The following is a 16,033-nucleotide window of genomic DNA, read 5'->3' as shown; positions in this document are numbered from 1 at the left end:
CTGCTGTATTTGGATCCTCTGTCTTATTGGTTTCCTCCAAAAGGCAGGACTGTGATTGCCTGATATTGTTCCCTCCAAAATGTATCCTTTCTAGCTAGTTCCCTGTCCCTATAAATGTAGCTCTCCCCTCCTCAGGTCTCAGTCTTGTTGCTTTAATAAAGAAGTGTTACTAGAGAACTGTCTCCAGCATATTATGTCAAGAGAGCTGAAATCACAAACCCCACGTCACAACACTTTTCAAGATATGGCAACTCCTGAATCAGGATGGACCACACCTGAGTGGACAAGTCAAATACACTGGTTGTGAAACCAGTTAATCAATACACCAAAACCCACACAGAGGCTGGAATCTAGACACATTAAAAAAAAATGTTTCAGGAAAATGCATTGTAAAGCTCATAATGGGAAAGCGAGTTGCCAAAGGATCAAACTCTACAGCGCCATCAGGTGCCACAGTGTTATAACACATTTTAAATACTTTAAAAAAACCCACAACTAATGAAGCTGAGTCCAGAGTTGACCAGAGTAGAATGTGAATCAAGATCATATCTATTTCTAAGGAGAATGGAAACCTGCCCAATGCTGAGTGTGGGGAGAAAACTGGACACATAGAAATGCAGAACTTCCATGAAAAAATGGGAAATATTAATTCAGTCTGGTACAGGACTGGTGCTTAACGCAATGCAAGTCCTTAGCATACCACAATATCCGTTCAGGTCTGCTTGCATTAGTTTCCATGTAAGCTCATTTAAAATTGCCCAATAGCAGAAAAAGAGGGAACATTTTATCACATGTGGTGGGAATGTAAAAAGGTGAAATGCTTCTGGGAGATGATATATAATGAGATGAAAAAAATGTTGAAATATACATTCATAAAGAAACGAGAAGCATTTTTACTGGGCATTGTGGGGAGTGATATAAATAGAAAGGAATGTAAGCTCTTTTTATATGCAGTAACAGCAGCAAGAATATTACTGGCCCAAAAATGGAAGCAAGAAGAATTACCGACGATTGAAGACTAGAGGATGAAGTTAATGGACTATGCAGAACTAGATAAACTAACAGAAAGGATTCGAAACCGGCAGGACCAGAAATTCACGGAAGACTGGAGTAAATTTACGGACTATTTGAAAAGTATTTGTGAAGATCAGACGACGTTTGTAGGTTTGCAAGAAATTTTGTGAGGAGTATTATTGGAAGTATTGCACAAATGGAGAAAGGGAAGGATGATTTGTTAAGAGATGTAAAGGCAATATAAAGTTAAGAAATGCATAAAAAGTGGTTAAAACGGTGGATCATCAGAGGTGCTGATGGAAGTCTAAAAAGATTGTATAAGTGATAAGTTTTGTGGTACATTTTATAATTTATATGTTAAAATCAATAAAAAAATTTAAAAATTGCCCAATAGCGTAGAGGCTCAATGTTCAGAAAGCTGGCCAGCTCAACACCACTTCTGATTCAGCGTGGTCAAGCCCTGCCCAACTACACCCCCCCCCAAATCACAAAGCCTTCTTCCCATCTTAGTTCCTCCCAATACCTTGACAGTCTTGGCAATAGAGTTCGCTTTCCATTGATTTCTAATTGCCAGGCACGTGATGGATGTACTCTGGGGGGAAAGATCGGCTTTACTCCTCCCTCCAGCATCCAGAAGAGAATGCCAACCTCACTCGTACTTGGCTTTGAACCCTGCCAAGAGGCTGCCGCATGTCTTCCTATCTTGTAAACCAAGAGGTCAGGTGGGACCCAAGATAGCAAATTACAAGATGGCTCAGCTGGCACCATGCCTGCCTGCCACTCATGCTAATTGCAGGCGGGAGAGGGGACTGACTTGAGGCGGAGCCCGCGAAAACAAGAGAATGAAGAGATACTTCCAGTCAATGACCATCTCCCATGTGTCCCACAGATTTCTGGGAAACCTCTCATTGTGAGACTGTTCAACGCTCACGCAGATTTCTCATATGTCTGCCTGTCTAAAGATGCTTCAGCCTCACTCACTGACTCAGGCCACATTCCCAGCATAAATTTAAAGCACTATTATGCCACTTTAAACAGTCATGGTCTCCCCACTGCAAAGGAACTTGGGAAGTGTAGTTTGTCAAGGGTCCCGAGAATTGTTAGGAGACTGTTATTCCCATCACAGAGCTACAATTCCCAGAGGCATACCCTCTAACATTTCTCCGGTGAAAATAGGGACATCCTATTCAATAATAATAAATAATAATAATAATAATAATGTTTATTATTTATACCCCACCATCTGACTAGTTGCCTCAGCCACTCTGGGTGGCTTGCAACATATATAAAAACGTAATGAAACACTAAACATTTTTTTAAAAAACTACCCTATACAGAGCTGCCTCCTTGGCTCTGGGATCGCATAACTCCATACCCTCCAATATTTCTCTGATGAAAACAGGGACATCTTAAGGAAAAGTGGGACACCGGGATCAAATCAGAAACAGGGAAGGAGTCTGTAAATCTGGAAATGTCCCTGGAAAATAGGGGCACTTGGAGGATCTGAGAGGGTGCAACAATCGATACCTCTTCCCAGGGAACCCTAGAAATTGTTATCTCTGTAAGAGGAACAGGGGGTCTCTTCTCACCATTCTTAATAAACTACAGTTCCCAGGATGCTTTGGGGGCTGCAGCCATGACTGATAAAGTGGCTTAATAGTGCTTTAAATGTATGGTGTGCAGGTGGCCATATCTTTTTTCCATGAGTCAAAATTGTTGGGGCACTTCCACGAAAGATTGAAAGCTGAAGTCCAGCACGCACACCACTCACACAGAATCTACACCACTTTATTAAATAACACTTTCATCTCTCTCGCTCGGTGCCCCCAGGGCTCAGGCCTGCCTCATAATAGCAACCAGCACAGAGCAAGCAATATAGCACAGATGGGACAGAACACTAGACTCTGAGACCCACCAGTCAGGCACAAAAGAGACACGCTAAGGATGGTGACAGCAGTCACGAAATTAAAAGACGCCTGCTCCTTGGGAGAAAGGCGATGGCAAACCTAGACAGTGTCTTAAAAAGCAGAGACATCACCTTGCCAACAAAGGTCCATATTGTAAAAGCCATGGTTTTCCCAGTAGTGATGTATGGAAGTGAGAGCTGGACCATAAAGAAGGCTGATCGCCGAAGAATTGATGCTTTTGAATTATGGTGCTGGAGGAGACTCTTGAGAGTCCCATGGACTGCAAGAAGATCAAACCTCTCCATTCTGAAGGAAATCAGCCCTGAGTGCTCACTGGAAGGACAGATCCTGAAGCTGAGGCTCCAATACTTTGGCCACCTCATGAGAAGAGAAGACTCCCTGGAAAAGACCCTGATGTTGGGAAAGATGGAGGGCACAAGGAGAAGGGGACAACAGAGGACGAGATGGTTGGATAGTGTTCTCGAAGCTACCAGCATGAGTTTGACCAGACTGCGGGAGGCAGTGGAAGACAGGAGTGCCTGGCGTGCTCTGGTCCAGGGGGTCACGAAGAGTCGGACACGACTAAACAACTAAACGACTAAACGACTAAACAACAACAACAAAGGATTAAAGAATTCTGAAACAAGAAATTGGTTTTGAGTACTGAAACTGAGTGCACAGTTAGGAAAGGGAGAGAAGTTTGATTTAGTTCACATTTAAAGCCTAGTTTGTCAAATTTTCACTTTCCAAAACAATATGAGAACCAAAACACAACCATCCTTCAAAATTCACACTTATCTGAATTTTGTGGTGCAGTTCTCTGGCCAAACAACACTTCCAAAAATGCATATATATTTGGGGGAAAGTGTGCATAAAAATGAGTATCTTAGTGAAAACAACATACAAAAAAATATATATATTAGGAGAAATTGCTTGCAAAAATGTGTACGTCCATCAAAACTGCACACAAAATGTGTTTATTAGGAAAATTTTGCAATAAAATTCTGAACAATTTTCATGATTATTATTATTTAAATCACAAATTTCTGCAGAAAACTGGATGTGGAGAACTACTCACAGTTGGTGCCTACATACATTCTTCATTTCAGGTGAGTTGTTTTTGTGGGGGAGTCAATTTTAGTTGCTACTCTTAAACCGGAGGGTGGGATCAGAATCCAGTGTAATTTACAGTCATCCAAGCAACCACTAGTAGATCCCAATCTATTGCCTGGCAACTCTTAGCCAATAATATTAAAATCAAGTGTACCTCTGAGTATGCATAAAACAAAGCAGAATCGTTATATAAACTTTAATATACTTCAGTGTGCCAAGAAATTTATCTCCCTGTTGTTTTTGGCTATAGAGGCATCAACATTCTCATCCCCAACTCAGGTCTTTCAAAACCTTCTAAGTTAAAAATATTGAAGATCCTATTTTCCACTGTGAAGGTGCCTTCGCAGGCAGCACACATTTGCCACCTATTTTTACAGGTCAGGATGCCGACCATGCATGTGGTTGTGTTGCATTGGACCGTACCACAATTCACACACTTGGCATCCTGCAATGGTCATAAAAACAGCCACAGGCAGAATACAAAATGCATCTCCTTTGAAACTGCAGCTGGTGTGCTGCTGATAAATGGAGCCGTTCTCCCTGTGCGCGCGGCTAGCAGCAGAGCCCCTCACAGACATCTCCTTCCATTCTGTGGCACTCTGTATGCCGAATGCATTCCCACTCAGAACCACCCCAGGACTTTAACGGAGGAGGAGGGAATTATTTTATATTCACTTTGCAATTACAGGATGTGAACGTTGCATCTCTCACTGAATCATCCCTTGAGAAAGGGAACCACAAGCACATATATTGTATGTCTGCAGATCCCTTTCATTACCTTATTTTGCTGAGCGGAGGAGAGTCTGTGGCCCTCCAGACTCCAGCTCCCATCATCTCTGACCATTGACTGTCTGGGGCTGGTGGGAACTGCAGTCCAACAATATCTGGAGGTCCACAAGATCCCCATCCTTGGGCTAGACTCTATAAATGTGAGCTTTATGTGTTGAAGCCAAGAAAACCTAAATACTGCAATCTAAGCAAGTTGTGAAAAGCAAGTAAATTTGCATCTCCTCCACCCATAATCTATTTTGCTTGTGCTAGTCGTGGAAGAGGCAGAGGTCTGTGCAGTGCACTGCGACCCCACAGGAAATCCAGCACTCAGGATTCAGAGGCTCCACAAAGAGTCACCCACACAGAAAAATCTTTTTGCAACCATAAGGACCAGAAACATGAAAAAACCCTAAATGCCGAGGTTCGGGGGGGGGGGGCTTACGTCTGCAGTCAATACCATATTTTGGTCCCGTCCCCCCCAATCTTGCACAGAGTTGCAGTATATATGCACTTCCCCGCTGACAAACTGAATCAATGCTATTTGATGTAATGCGCCAATAAAACTGTCAAATAAATGTGCCTGGATTGCAGAGTTCACAAATTCCATTCAGCAGCTGCTGCAGCCATAATTTGCCAGTATATCGTTGGTTGGGAATGGACTATATCTCAATGGAAGCGCACATGTTCTGCATGCTGAAAGTTCTCTGCTCAATCCTTAGTGTCCCCAGCTCAAAGTAGCTCATGTAGCAGGAACAGGGAAAGACCCCTGCCTGACCCCTTGGAGTGCCACTACCAGTCAGAGTTGACATTGGGACCAGAGGAAGCTGCCTTATTCTAAGTAGCTCAGTATGGTCTGCATTGACTGCTAGAGGTTCTCCATGGTTTTGGGCTGGGAGATGCTGGAGGGCTTCATCCTGGAACCATCTGCATGCAGACAATGCTCTGTCCCTGAGCTATGGTCCTTCCCTAGGAAGGACCATACTGGGGAACAATACTGGGTTAAATGAGCGAATTGCATGACTCAGCAGAAGGCAGCATTACGGTATATGACGCAGAACCTCCAAGTGTCTCTATTTTCCTGGGGCAGTCCTGGATTTACAGAAGCCATCCTGGTTTCTGATTTGATCCTGGAATGTCCCGCTATTCTTAGGACATTGCCATTTTCACTGGAGAAATGTTGGAGGGTATGGAGTTATGCAAAAATCCCCCAAAGCCAATTAGATAAGTAACTATGCAACCTTTAGAAGACATCTGATGGCAGCCCTGTATAGGGAAGTTGTTTAGTGTTTAATGTTTTTATATACTGTATGTTGGAAGCTGCACCAGAGCAGCTGGGGCAACCCAATCAGATGGGAGGGGTATTGTTATTATTATTATTATTGAATAAGACATCCCTATTTTCATCAAAGAAATGTTGGAGGGTAGGACGGCATAGACAAAGCTATCCAAGGGCATCCTCATATATTACATACATATATATATACACACACATATATTATACACCTAGTAAAAAAAAGTACAACACAAGTGAGAAGTAAGAGTCTGCTGCAAGCACATCACCCAAGCATACTCACCAGGAGAGCCTGGACTAATCACAGCTCCCTGTTGAGCACACATTTGCTGGTATACCCAGGTTTGCCTCTGTGTGTGGTGTTCAGACATTGACCAATAGATGTAGTGATCCACAAGGGGGTGGAACGGGCTTGTGTCCACTCTGCCTTCACGCATGATGACCCAGAATGCAATCCCTACACAAATCAGGGGTTGCCTGTACACAATTGCCCAGCAACACAGTGATGCAATAATGATGAAAATAAAAAGATAGGATTTGCAGGATATTTGCAAGCAGTAAGCAGCATGCCAATATAGCTTTGATACCATGGAATCACAGGGCTGCAAGGGATTGTAACTCCACCTGTCCAACACAAGGCCAAATTTTTCCACCTACTGAGTCCCATCCCGCAGATTGGCCCATATAATCAAGGCCACAGGAATGCTGAGAGGGAGGTGCAAGGCAAGGAGGAGCTGGTGGAGCAGATAGCTCCAGGTGACTCATGGGGAGGGACAGTATCTAGGGAAACAACTTCCAGAGCGGGAAGAACATTAATCTGTTGCAGCAAAAATAAACCACAAAGTACTTTATAAAGACTTGAATCACAAGACTTGCTTTCATCCCAGGTGAGTAGTTGGGGGCACTCTGGACCTACTCGCAGATACTTCATAGTACCAGAGTCTCTGCAGTATTGCCACCATCTATTTAAAAGGTATCTTCAACCAGAGGGATGAAGTCTGAATTACCAGTTCCCATAAGAGAAGCCAAACAGTAGGATTCACCAGCATATCTTCCTGGTCTATTTCTCTCCAGCATTCCATTTTAAAACAACAACAACAACAGCTAAGGAGCAGTAAGTTTTACTGGGAGTAGGTCCACTGAAATGAATGGGCCTAACTTTGATTTCAGTGGGTCTGCGCTAAGTAAAAATTTAGTTAAAAGCCGCCTCAGGCTTTCATTTTTTTTTTAAATGAACCTTGCCTCAAGCCGTACCACACAGAACTGTCTACACACAGCTATTCCCCACTGCGTACCTCAAGCTTATACACACCCCAAATCTGTATCTGGCAACGCTCTGGGACTTTCTAAGGAAAGGCATAAAACCATAGACCTGAAAGAAAGCCCACTCCAGTCTTCCCCAATATCTGGTGTCCTCCAGATACAGTGGTGCCCCGCAAGACGAACGCCTCGCAAGACGGAAAACCCGCTAGACGAAAGGGTTTTCCGTTTTGGAGGCGCTTCGCAAAACGAATTTCCCTATGGGCTTGCTTCGCAAGACGAAAATGTATTGCAAGTTCCTGCGGGGTTTTTTCCCTTTTTTCCCCCTTTTCCTAAGCCCTAAGCCGCTTATCAGCTGATCCGCTGATAAGCCGCTTATCAGCTGATCCGCTAAAAGCCGCTAAACCGCTAATAGTGCTAATCCGCTAAGCTGTCAATAGGCTTGCTTCGCAAGACGAAAAAACCGCTATACGAAGAGCCTCACGGAACGGATTAATTTCGTTTTGCGAGGCACCACTGTATTGTTGAACTGCAATCCTTGATGGGTGGGGCTAATGGGATTTGGAGGCAGGCCCCACATATTCAGACCAGGGAAGCCCCTAAGGCAGGGGTAGGCAACCTAAGGCCTGTGGGCCGAATGCAGCCCAATCACTTTCTCAATCCAGCCCACGGATGGTCCGAGAATCAGAGTGTTTTTACATGAGTAGAATGTGTCCTTTGATTTTAAATGCATCTCTGGGTTATTTGCAGGGCATAGGAATTTGTTCATTTTCCCCAAAAAATATTGTCTGGCCCACCACATGGTCTCAGGGGCGGTAGACCGGCCCATGGCTGGAAAAGGTTGCTGACCCCTGCTAAGGTGTTACACTCACGGGCACTCTGCCACTGGCAGAGAAGCAGCACCAACACTGGCACCATTTTCTGGTAAGATCTTGTGGGATTTCACCATAAATCCACAAAAGCTCACTGGAAATTGGTGCCAGTGCTGTTCCCAGTTTTCCACCAGCAGAGGCAGCACAGGCACGGCAGGGCCCAGCAGCACATCCTGTTTCACCTCAAGCAGCAAAATGGTCTTGTTATTTCTGAGCAATATTAATGATATAATAGATTGTGCCGGAAAGGAAATAATTGGCTTTAACAGAAAGACTTGATTAAGTATAAATATAAATTTAAATTCTAAATTTTAAAGTTTATGGTTTGGAAGGTAAAGATAAAGTTAAAGATAATATTCTTAAATTGAGATAGATTGTTAAGATGAATTATTTTTGATAAATAAGGGAAGAATTTGCTGAAATAATGATTAAACTGGAATACAAAAAGGGAGGTATGAGGAGGTCTAAGACACAAGACAATGAAATGAAGTAATTTTGAATTTATATACTTTTTTCTCTTTTTTCCTTTTTATGCCTTTTTTCTTTTTCTTTTTCTTTTTGTTTTTCTACTCTGTTGATGTTTTTAAATGCTTTTGTATTTTTGAAAATTTGAATAAATATCATTTAAAAAAAAAAAAAAAACAAGCAGCAAAATGGGACACATCACGCCCACCCCGGTTGGTGACCAACTTCATTTTAGGAGGCTGGGGAAAGTCTAACCTGGATCAACTCCCTGCTTGATGAAGGGAATTCAGAGCTAGCGCATCTCCAATAGTTGGTTGCAACAACTAGAGAGGAAGAGTTGAGATCACAAAATCGACACAGGTTCACTCTTCCTCATGGATCATAAAGCTGATCTGGCCAAATCGGCTTCGAACTCCTGCACTAAACTGTATTTTTAACTTGCTGCATTTAATTTGGTTCAATTCCTGGAGGATGTCCAGTTCTGCGAAATTATGGCTGCCTTGTGCCTTTTTGTCTTCTGCTGCTTTTAGTTATTTGGGCTTCATTTGTTTTTAACTACACGTCGTCAGCCGACTGGAGCTTTGCAAAGGAAAGACAGGATATAAATGCCTTGTTTAAGCTTGACGCCAAGCCTTATTTTCATATAGTGCTCCCCACAAACTGATCACACAGATGATCCCAATTCTAGCTCCCCAGTCAACAAGTCACCAGTGGCATGGGGGGAACTGGGGGGGGGGGGCTGGCTCCAATGCGTGCGAGGGAGCTGCAGGTACAGCTTCCTCATGCGACAGCCCAATGCCACCAACAGCAGCTCCATTTCCAGTGTGGAGAGGGGTTGCAGCACACAAGGCGCCCAGCCTGGTAGCTCTGGCTGAGAGAGGACAGTGGTGGACTGTGTTGCATGAATGCACCCCCTGTGCCGCTTTGCGAGGCAAGCCGCAGCGGGCTTCTTCTGCGTCCCACCCCCCTTAGGGGCATGCCCTGCACACCCGCCCCGGGCGGCGTTTGCATGTGCTATGCCACTGCAACTCACTTTCCTAGAGGCGAAAATATGGTGGTCCACTTATCAACAGGAGCTATGTACATACTGTACATTTAAAGAACATTTAAAACACCTAAAAAGAAGAATTATGGGAACTGTAATTTACACCCCTGCCCCACCCCGCCCCCAGTGTTGGAAACTCAAATATATAAGCTAGGCATCAAATGGCTCCTTACACCAGGGTTGTAGGGTTACAGACACCTGATGAATTGCTGTGAAACCTTGGATTCCCTCCACCATGGCACAAAACAGATATTCAACCTGCAAGTCCTGACTTTCATTTAGAGTTGCAAACACTTTGCAGAAACAAAACAAATTCCTTCCAGTAGCACCTTAAAGACCAACTAAGTCAGTTCTTGGTATGAGCTTTCGTGCGCATGCACACTTCTTCAGATACACTGAAACAGAAGTTTCCAGACCCTTCTATATAGTGAGAAGGTGGGGAGGGGTATTACTCAGAAGGGTGGTGGGAATGGGTGATTGGCAGATAGCTGTGATGAGCCTGTTGATGACTCTTAACGACTGCAATAGGTCTTACAGGAAAAAGCAAGGGGTGAAAAGGTGAAAAATGGCTTTGTCATGTATAATGAGATAAGAATCCAAGGTCTTTGTTCAGACCAGGTTTCTCCATGGTTTTAAGTTTGGTGATAAGTTGTAATTCAGCAGCAGAAAGCCAGCCATGTTAAATGTATTTGGTAGCAGAAAAAAAAAATCCCAAGTCCCCTTAATGGCTAATCAGTTATACTGGCATAACTTTTGGGGCTCCTATTTGATGAAGGAAGCTCTCTAGCCCATGGATGCTTGCGTACAACAAGGCTTTAAAGCCACCGCAGGAGCTTTTGTTGTTCCTACAAACAGATTAGAGCTTAAGAGTGACGCATCAAAAATTATCCAAGAGGAGGGTGGGGTCATACAAGCAGCAAGGCTGGGAGTGCTCACTTCCACCTGGTTCCTGCCTTTGACTTTCCAGGTAACCTTCAGGAAGGTCCACCGCTGCATCTTGAGCCTGTGCCTCAGTTTCTCTTTATCCAGGCCAGCGATCAACTTAGGAGGACTGAAAACTGCCAATGGTCAGTACTAGTAAATGGCTCCGTGATCCTTATACTGAGATGCTACATTCAGCTCGTTCTCAGCAGCTGTAAGGAGTTCCATTAATTCTAGGGAGCCCATCTGGGCACAGAAACAGGAAAGCTATAGAAAAGAATTGGCTGCTCTGACAAGAGAAAGCATTCCCCGGACTGTCATATATTTTAAAAGGCAGCTGAAAAAATTGTGGCTTGTTTCCTAAAATGGCACGTATCTGGACACCACACCACAAAGGAGGGCTTGATGTTTAAGTTCAATGTTTCCTTGAATTTCGCCGGACGACTCTGGACCACCCTACTGGAACACTTCCTCAGCCTGGATGCCAAAAGGGGCTCTTCCCTTAAATCCTTATCTGCAAGAGTGTACACCCCCAATAACGTACATTCAATTTCTCCTCCATTCAATTTTATCCTGCATCAACAATATTCATTAATAATGACAATGATAGCAATAGCTCAAAAGGTGCTTTTCAGCCTGAAAACTCTTATTGGGCAGGCCAGCAAAACCAGTAGTCTGCCAAGCTGAACACACCTCAGTAGGGGCTTGATGAATATCCTGGTTTTGCCTCCTGCAGGATAAACAACTGTGGGGGTCCTCCAGACTAGGTGGCTTTTTGTTTGTTTTTGAAGGGGTATTCTGCAACATGCCATTGATAGAGCTGATCGTGATAGGGGCAGGATGGAAATCTATAAAAGCTATGCATGATGCAGAGAAAGTGGACAGCGAGACTTTTTCTCCATCTCACATCATACTAGAACTGCAACCATCTAATGAAACTGAACGCTGGAAGATTCAAGACAGGCAAAGGAAAGAACTTCAGACAGGACAGGGCCCCTCCAGACCCTTCTCTGCAGGTGTGACCCTTCTTTGCAGGTGTCATTGATACAAAAATAGTGCATTGGTGATGGATTTATATTGGGCTGCCCACACATTACTCCACTCCATTAGTTCTTCTGTGATGCTTACCCAATATGACTGTGTTATTGCCATCTGGAGGGGCATGTTTGCACTCAGGGGTGCCAACATGAATAAAATGTTGGGAGACCCACTTAAGCCTCACCCTGCATAATTGATCACATGGCACTGTGCATGCACACTATTTGAATGGCAATGCCCATCAACTACGGGGGGCACACGCACAAAGGTCCCTTGGCCAAAGCAGAACAGCAAACAACCTGAACTATTAACAGCATTTCAGCTGGAAGTTGTAATACATGTGTCAAAAGAAAACAAAGCAATATGTCCATCCCAAAACTTTTGCAAGGGCAGAAAATACTGAAATCAGGGTTGCATGTAAGCTCCAGCGTACCATCATGAGCACAAGTAATCCTGGATCCACAATCAGAAGGATATCTGGAAGATCCCAGAAACTGCCAGAGCAGGGGAGATTATCAAACACCTGGTAGGCCATAATACTTGGTAGAGATGGTCAGCATTCAGCATAATAAGGCCTCAATCTCAAACATACTGGTTGCAGGGGTTTTGACTGTTGGCTGCTCTGAGCACTTTTGGATGGACAGCATATACATTTTATTTTATTTTTTAAGTTGCACATCCCAAATGAAGCCTACAGCTCTCCCTAAGAATGGCGGCTTCTGCTCAGCTACAGCTTCAGCACTAAATCAGAAAGATAAACCGCTAACCGAAAGAGAGAGAGACAACTTTCACCCTGCCTTCATGTGCAGGATAAACAATTCTTCTTTCTGATATAGGGCTCATCCCCTTTGTTAATAGGGACTGCCAGGCTCACAACAGGCACCATTCATTGTAGCCTCAACACGCATGTGTACCGCAAGAGGCATGTTATATGCATTTCTAGACATTTTTCAAAATCTATGTGCACATGGTTAGCAGGTCATTTCCTTGAAATTGGGAGGAGGGTATGCTGTCAGGTTCTCAAATTTCATTGAGTCTCCCATTCCTTGTTTATTCTTTACAGAAACCGCTCTTCACTCAAAACACCCCTACCATGCAAATCTAGCATCCTGCAAAGAACCCCCAGAATGCAGTTTGGCATGAGTGCTAAGAATTCTCTAATAAGAGAACTCCCCTTAGCTCCCTTCATAGGATTTATAGCTCACAGGGTTCCTAGGAAGAGGAAATGACTACTAAACCAGCTATAAGTCTCTGGTGCAGGTGTCTGTCCACAGAGGATCATGCTGAGCTCTTTTGGGAGATCTCCCCAGACTGGGGTCAGCTAGCTATAACCTTCTTCCATCCCTCAATGTTCTCCTAATTACCAGAAGCTATCAGTTGCCAAGGGGAGCTGAATGCAGAAATATGACCTTGGAGAAGGGAAAAGATCAGTTCTTCACACAGTACCATATATATTTGCAGGGGTATTTCCTGCTAACAGCACAGTGGGAACAAGGACTTGCCTTAGCTGATGGGGGACGACGACTAATTCCTGCCTTCTAAAATATACCCTTTAATCTAAAACTTTCCACTGCAATTAACCTCTCACTTCAGAGAGCAATTAGAAGAACAGTCCTTCTGGCTAGAAGGTCTCCCAACCCTCCCACAATGGGAACACATCAAAATCAGAAGAACAACTAGACTTTGACGGGCTGCAAAGAAGCCATTAAGACCATAATCTGGTCCTTTGAGGGTGGCAGGATTAGAGAAGACATTTTTTAAAACTACCCAGAAATGGGAAAAGTGATCCATCCTTAGGCAACCAATGGATATACCGAAGAAAGACTCCTAAGCAGGTAGAATCTTTTGATCACCAACTGATGGAGATATCTTTGTTGTTAACTTCATTATTCCACACACACACACACACCCCAAATTAAAAGCCTAAACTCTGCACCAAGAGAACTGGAACATTAATTGTACATTAATATAATAGAAAATAGATGCATGCTGACATAAATTAATCTCTCAAACATGATACTGAGCTGTGTGCCAGTTTTCACAGTTTCCACAGTAATGCCTGCACCAGCCTTTCCCAACCTGGTGCTCTCCAGATATCTTGGACAGCAATGCCCATCAATCTTAACAACCAGGCTGATGGGAGTTTGAGAGTCCACACTACCTGAGAGCACCATGTTGGGAGAGGTTGATTAGAGGAAGATGCTCTCCAAGGACTCAGGCAGAAGTCTTCCCCAATCATTTGCTACCTGAACCTATTGGCTGGAGATGCCAGGGATTGAAACTCCGACTTCTACTGCTGTGCTATGGCCCCTTCCCTAAAGGAACAGAAGGGCAATGGGAGAAGAATGCAACTGGAGACCATGACAGAAATCAGAGAGAGAGGCAAGCGACTCTGCCTCTTGTACAATGGAGCTTTCCATTGAAGTACACTGGACAATGTGAAACTTATCTTCACAACCATGAGGGATAGCAACCTGTTTTTTAAAAATAGAAAGAGACAGGCGCATGCACAACTGAGATTCTCAGGTCAAAATCCACAAAAGGTATCAAATAATCACGCAGAACACATACCAGTTTCTATTAAAACTTCCACAACACCATATAGCTGTGTCCCACCATTCACATCCATATGGAATGGTGTCTGAATTTTCTGAAAACAATAACAGTTGCCTTTACTTTCTATTACAATGGTACCTCAGGTTACATACACTTCAGGTTACAGACTCTGCTAACCCAGAAATAGTACCTTGGGTTAAGAACTTTGCTTCAGGATGAGAACAGAAATTGTGCTCTGGTGGCGCGGCAGCAGCGGGGGGCCCCATTAGCTAAAGTGGTGCTTCAGGTTAAGTACAGTTTCAGGTTAAGAACGGACCTCCGGAACGAATTAAGTACTTAACCCGAGGTACCACTGTATATTTTTAAATTCTTGTTGCCTGTTAGGTTTTGTTGGATGCTGTTATAACTCTTGCCTAGTAGGAAAGGGCAAAAAGAGGTACCCAGCTCCCCATACACTGTCAAACACAATTGCCAGTATCTCTGCTTAATTATCTTTTACAGAACTCTAAGAATCCATTCCCCCCCACACACAGGTACGTGCACACACCACACCTGCCTCCCATCCAATACTCATTGAAGCAACCTGTAAAATCAGCAGAGTTCTTGTTCAGCACAGTGAGCAAGAGAAGCATTTGCTGCAGAGGTGGATTACGTTCCTGTTCTGCACTTACTGCTTCTGCTTTGGTGGGGTCCAATTCGTCATGCTGTAGAGGATGCAGAGATACCACCACCCCTTTCAGAGTTAGCCGAGCACCTCCTAGGTAATCCCTAAATCACAACCATTCATTATGACAAGGCTTTGGCACGTAACATGTAGTGGGGGCGGGGGAAGAAAATATATGGGAAGCAGAATGTTCTTGCATTTGAAAATTCGTCAACAGCTAGCCCAGGGATTTTGCTTCTTGAATGGCTTCACAACCTGTACCACTACACCGGTAGTTCCAAGCCATCCTCAGGACTGAGATCCACCCTAAATGTTACCCCCTTCAGCATCTGGCTTGTTGACCACATAGTGGAAAAACCCACTGGAAAAAGCATCTTCACCAGCCTCCGCAGACACCCAATAGTGATAATATCATTTTTGTCACATTCCACCATAAGGGAAATATTGAGGTTGTGAATCCCATCACCCACACACACACACAGTTTGAGGAGCTGCTGCAGCAGCACATACCTGGGCTCACCCCTCCTCACCTAAGTGAACTGCTCCATTTTTGAGTACATACTCATTGGCTGCCATCACCTACCCATCACCGTGGCAACAAAGCTAAGCAGTCCAGAATCTCCTTTCCAGAGAAATTCCACGTTTCTCTCACAGGGTACACCCACCAGCGGTCTTGAGGGCTCACTCAGCCCAGACATATATCTTTGGAGTGAAATCTACAGAGGCGACTCTACAGAGCAGCGATGGGGAACCTGATACCCTCTAGGTGTTGTTTGACTCCAGGACCCCATTAGCGGCCCGGCACACCCAATGGGCCAAGGATGATGGGAGGTAGAGCCTGGCAACATCTAGAGGGCCACATGTTCCTCAGCCTTGCTATAGAAGAAGTTGAGCAGAGGCCCACACAGATCTGTGGCTGATCCATGCCAATTTTTCATTCTGGAGCTCCTTGCTGGAAAGAAACCAGCCTAGCATTCCCATCGTCACATCCCAAGGCAAAGTTCTTGGTGCCAACATCTTCCAAGCCAGTAATGGAACACCTTCGGTCCTCAAGCCCATCTCCCATGTTCCACAGTCAAGCCTCCACCCTCAACACCCCAACCCATCCCTTCCATT

General features: G+C 44.3%; 1 protein-coding gene across 3 annotated transcripts in view; it reads right to left on the bottom strand.

Moving 5' to 3' along the window:
• AGAP2 (ArfGAP with GTPase domain, ankyrin repeat and PH domain 2) overlaps positions 1-16,033 on the bottom strand; it is a 119,796-nt gene that overhangs the window by 57,253 nt on the left and 46,510 nt on the right. The window lies entirely within an intron of this gene.

This window comes from Podarcis erhardii, assembly GCF_964252035.2.
Source record: "Podarcis erhardii genome assembly, chromosome: 2".
Lineage (NCBI taxonomy): Eukaryota > Metazoa > Chordata > Lepidosauria > Squamata > Lacertidae > Podarcis > Podarcis erhardii.
This window is presented reverse-complemented; position numbering and strand designations above follow the sequence as displayed.